The 5817-nt window shown below is 39.7% G+C and overlaps 1 pseudogene across 1 annotated transcript; it reads left to right on the top strand.

The window, feature by feature from the left end:
• Positions 1 to 1338: 1338 nt before the first annotated feature.
• On the top strand, positions 1339 to 2716 carry LOC308415111 (non-POU domain-containing octamer-binding protein-like; annotated as a pseudogene). Its single transcript has one exon. The product of its transcript is annotated as a non-POU domain-containing octamer-binding protein-like (transcript).
• The last annotated feature ends 3101 nt before the right edge of the window (positions 2717 to 5817 follow it).

Raw genomic sequence — 5817 nt, 5'->3', positions numbered from 1 at the left:
GGCTGGACTGAGCTGAATGGGCTACATGGCACATAAATCACTAGGAGAGCCTACAATAACCAGCTTAGTCTTTCATATATTTGAGCTGTCATAGAAAAGGTAATGTTCTGAGTATAGAATAAGTAGGCATTTGCACTAAGTAAAATTTCAAAGCAACTCAAGTCTGTCATTGTCTTTTTTCCCACCACCTGTATTGCTCTTCCTCATTACTACCCAGTGAGTCATTTCTTGGGCAGAACATTCTTCATACTGTTTAAAACTAGCATGCCCGAAGCTTATCCCCAGATCTACAATGCAGCATCCCACGTATATTAGCTGTCTCATACTATACTGCTACTAGGCAAAGAACCACCTCATCTGTGCACCTGTCAGCAAACCTCAGGTAACAGAACTAAGTTTTGAGTAAGAGATATTGCATGAAAACCTGGTAGTCCTCATTTTTCTTACAAGCATTTACATATGTTCAATAGGTTATCTATTTTTATTCATATAATGACATAGCAACTTCAACATTTATTGTTGGAATGCTAGAAGGTAAATTCAATTCTATCTTTCCATTTCTAGCTTAAATTCAGTATAAGAAAATTTAAAATAATTTAAATTATTTTCAATTCTGACATAGAATCTCATATGAAGATTAAAATAGTTAGATGTATTCCAGAATAGTGAAAAAATTGGGAAGAACTATGAAAGTGTGAAGACTCTGAGGATGCATATAAAATCTGAGACATAGAGATATGTATGATATTAAAACTTCTATGGATCAATACATTCATGTCAAAGAGAAATAGAGGGACGGTATATTATCCTTATCCTCCAAAGTCAACTAGGCTCCAGGAAACTGTGGGACTTCACTCAAAATATCTTGCAGCTTTGGCAAGTCCCCTGTTATCTTGTTTTGGATGACCATGAAGATCTTAAATGCTAATCTGTAAATTCTAACTGTTATGAAGTCTACCAAAAAGGGCTAACACACAAAAACATTTCTTTAATTATTCCAAGCAAAACCACAGTCAAGCAAGGCAAAAAAGGGGGGTAATATAGAGGACACAGAGGTTCCCCCTAAGACTAAGGGATCTTAAAGATAAAATCCTCAACTGGTCTTCAAAGAAAATTAAAAAGGTTTAATTTTGTCACAAGAATAAATTTAACCACTCTCCAGGAAGGTATCACCAAAGACTGAAAAATGATTTACAAATTTGTTTTATAGTCCAAGGATTCACACCCACTAGACTTAACTCTATATGAGCAAAGAACTGTGGGCAGAAGCAGTCGGGGTTAGAGAGGACTGAGAGTCAGACACTTTGCTGTGTTCAAATTGAAGTCAAGGGAACAAAAATGCAGAGCAATAAAACCTTTAATTTGGAGAAGCAGAATCACACTCCAAGGAAGCACCATCATCACCAGCAGCAGCACCATCATTACCATCAGCAGCAGCAGCAGCCACCCCCACCAATACCTGAACATGGACAGCAGGTCAGCAGCCAGAGTGAAGGCTTGACTATTGACCTGAAGAATTTTAGGAAACCAGGAGAAAAGACCAGCCAACGTAGCTGTCTCTTTGTGGGCAATCTTCCCTCTAACATCACTGAGGAGACAATGAAGACACTTTTTGAGAAATATGGAAAATCGGTAGAAGTTTTCATTCATAAGGATAAAGACTTTGGCTTTATTGGCTTGGAAACACGAACCGTAGCGGAAGTTGCCAAAGTGGAGCTGGACAATATGCCACTCTGCGGAAAGCAGCTGCTAGTGCGCTTTCCTTGTCATAGTGCATCTCTTACGGTCTGCAACATTCCTCAGTACATGTCCAATGAACTGCTGGAAGAAGCCTTCTCTGTGTTTGGCCAGGAGGAGAGGGCTGTAGTCATTGTGGATGACCGAGGAATGCTCTCGGGGAAAAGGCATTGAGTTCTCAGGGAAGCCAGCTGCTTAGAAAGCTCTGGACAGATGCAGCGAAGGCTCCTTGCTAACCATGTTTCCTCGGCCTGTGACTATGGAGCCTATGGACAAGTTAGATGACGAATAGGGACTTCCAGAGAACCTGGTTATAAAAAAACCTAGCAATTTCACAAGGAGCGAGAACAGCCACCCACATTTGCACAGCCTGGGTCCTTTGAATATGAGTATGCCATGCGCTGGAAGGCACTCGTTGAGATGGAGAAGCAACAGCAGGATCAAGTAGACCGGAACATCAAGGAGGCTCGTGAGAAGCTGGAGATGGAGATGGAGGCAGCAGCCATGAGTACCAGGTTATGCTAATGAGGCAGGATTTGATTGAGACCTCAATAAGAGCTTTGAGGAATGGAGGAGCTGCATAACCAAGAGGTTCAGAAACGAAAGCAGTAAAAGGAACGCAGGCGCCATGAGGAAGAGATGTGGTGACAAGAAGAAGAAATGATGCAAAGACAGCAGGAAGGATTCAAGGGAACCATCCCTGATGCGAGAGAACAGATGGGCCAAATGGCTATGGGAGGTGCTATGGCATAAAGAATAGAGGCGCCATGCCCCAGCTCCTGTGCCACCTGGTACTCCAGCTCCCCCAGGACCTGCTGTTATAATGGCAGATGGAACCCTTGGATTGACACCACCAACAACTGAACGTTTTGGACAAGTTGGTACAATGGAAGGAATTGGAGCAATTGGTGGGACTCCTGCATTCAACCATCCAGCTCCAGGAGCTGAATTTGCTCCAAATAAACAACGACGACATTAGATTTAAAAAGAAAGCCAGATTATTTATTACCAAGGTTCTATAACAATTATGCATACCTTGTCAGAGGGGAGAATAGTGAACAAGTGGTAGAAATTGCCTAGGCAGTTTAGTGTAAAGGTACCCCAGATAAAAAGCTAAGCAGTTTTCTTCTTGGCTAAACACTACACATTTTCTTAGTCTTTTGAGGAGGCCAGAGATACAAAAAGTTTGGAGGATCACTGATCTGGTTCCTAAGAGCTTTTAGGAATACATCTTCTGAGAGGGAAATCTTAGAGTATGAATAAAGGGGCATTCTGGTAAAGAGAATAGAATCTCTGGCCTGGATGATGACCTAAACTTCCAATAGGACAGTTTCTTTTTTTAAAGGAGAATCCCCCCCGCCACGGCACACAAACTCACTTATTTCAATAGTTAGTGGTATTCTTTATAGAGGTTATGAAACTCTTGAAAATATAACCTTGCAGAAAGAAATACCTCACTGGGGGTTGAACATGCATTTTTCTAATTCCAATTAGCTCTCACTACTGAAAATGGACAAAGATGTACACTCTCAGCTCCCTAATCCATCCAAATTCAGCCATGATTTCTCAGGTACTGTGGTCTCTTCCTATAGAACTATAAGTCAAAATAAATTCTTCTTTTTTAACTTTATTTTAAAAAACAGATAAATGTACAAATTTTCGGCATTTTGGCATAAAAGTATACAAATACATTTTTAAGGTTGTAATTAAGTATTTGTGGGTACATATACATACACATATGTATATATGTGACAATAATAGAGGAAAAGAGGCTATTAATTTGAGGGGATAGGAGAGAGACTAGGAGGGGCTGTAGGGAGGAAAGGGAGATGTGATACAGTTCTATTTTGATTAAAATATATTCTTTTTTTTTTTTTTTGGTTGAACTACACACAGTCTGTGAGTTGTTTCTGGGGTGTTCAGAGCTTTCTGGGGTTAGTATCCCATTATCAGTGACTGCATATTATGTCTGTCTTTTTGTGACTGGGTTATCTCACTCAGGGTGATATTCTCTAGATGCATCCATTTTCTTAAGAATTTCGTTAAGTCATTGTTTCTGATAGCTGAGTAGTACTCCATTGTGTAAATGTACCACAATTTTTGTATCTATTCATCTACTGAAGGACATCTGGGTTCTTTCCAGCTTCTGGCTAGTATAAATAGAGCTGCAATAAACATTGTGGTGTGTGTATATTTGTTGTATGTTGGAGCATCTCTGGGGTAAATGCCCAGAAGAGGAATAACTGAGTCTTCAGGTAGTACTATGTCCATTTTTTTCGGAGGAACTGCCAGACTGATTTCCATAGTGGTTGTATCAGTTTACAACCCCACCAGCAGTGGAGAAGTGTTCCTCTGTCTCCACATACTCAGCAGCATCTGTTGTCATTTGAGTTTTGATTCTTGGCCAATCTGACAGGTGTGAGGTAGAATCTCAGGGTTGTTTTGATTTACATTTCCCTGATGGCTAAAGATGTTGAGCACTTCCTTAGATGTTTCTCAGCCATTCGATATTCCTTGACTAAGAACTTTTTGTTTAAGTCTGTACCCCATTTTTTAATAGGGTTGTTTATTTCTCCGGTGTCTAGCTTTTTGAGTTCTTTGTATACCTTGGATATTAGGCTTCTATTTGATGTGGGGTTGGTAAAGATCTTTTCCCACTCTGTTGGCTCCCATTTTGGTTTCTTGACAGTGTCTTTAGCCTTACAGAAACTTTGCAATCTCATTAAGTCACATTTGTCAATCTTAACCTTAGAGTTCGAAATATTGGGGTTCTGTTCAGGAAATTTTCTCCTGTGCCTATGAGTTCTAAGGTCTCCCATACTTTCTCATCTAATAGATTCAGTGTACCTGATTTAATGTGGAGATCTTTGATCCACTTGCACTTGAGCTTTGTACAAGGAGATAAGAAAGGGTTTATTTCTTTTCTTCTGCATGCTGAGTGCCAGTTGGACCAGCACCATTTGTTGAATAGGCTGTCTTTTTTCCATTGAATGTTTACAGCTCCTTTGTCAAAAATCAGGTGACCATATACTTGAGGGCTCATTTCTGGATCTTCTATTTTATTCCATTGATCCACATGCCTATTTCTGTACCAGTATCATGCAGTTTTCTGCACAGTTGCTTTGTAATATAGCTTGAAATCAGGGATAGTGATTCCCGCAGATGTTTTCTTGTTTTTGAGAATGGATTTCACTATTCTAGGTCTTTTGTTATTCCAGATGAAATTGCACATTGCTCTTTCCAACTCAATGAAGAACTGGATTGGAATTTTGATGGGGATTGCACTGAATCTGTAGATTGCTTTTGGTAAGATGGCCATTTTTACAATGTTGATCCTTCCTAGCCATGAGCATGGGAGATCTTTCCATTTTCTGAGATCTTCCTCAATTTCCTTCTTTAGAGGCTTGAAGATCTTGTCATACAGGTCCTTCATTGCTTAGTTAGAGTCACACCAAAAATTTTCATATTGTTTGTGACTATTGTGAAGGGTATCTTTTCCCTAATTTCTTTCTCCACATGTTTGTCCCTTGAGTAGAGGAAGGCTACTGGTTTGTTTGAGTTAATTATATATCCAGCCACTTTGCTGGATTTGTTTATCAGCTGTAGGAGTTCTCTGGGGGAATTTATGGGGTTGCTTAAGTACATTATCCTGGCATCTGAAAACAGTGATGTTTTTATTTCTTCCTTTCCATTTTGTATCCCTGTGATTTCCTTTTGCTGTCTAATTGCTCAAGCCAGGACTTCCAGTACTATGTTGAATAGGTAGGGGGAGAGTGGGCAGCCTTGTCTAATCCCTGATTTTAGTAGGATTGCTTCAACTTTCCCACCCTTATGTTTGATGTTGGCTGTTAATTTACTGTATATTGCTTTTAATTATGTTTAGGTAGGGGCGTTAGTTTCCTGTTCTTTCCAAGACTTTTAACATGATGGGGTGTTGAATTTTGTCAAATGATTTCTCAGGATCTAGTTAAATGACCATGTGTTTTTTTTCTTTGAGTTTGTTTATATGATGGATTAAATTGATAGATTTCTGTATAATAAACCATCCCTGCATCCCAGGGAGGAAGCCTACCTGATCAT

Source organism: Micromys minutus (genome assembly GCF_963924665.1).
Source record: "Micromys minutus genome assembly, chromosome: X".
Taxonomy (NCBI): domain Eukaryota; kingdom Metazoa; phylum Chordata; class Mammalia; order Rodentia; family Muridae; genus Micromys; species Micromys minutus.
Note: the sequence above shows the minus strand (reverse complement) of the source record. Positions and strands in the feature narration are given on the sequence as shown.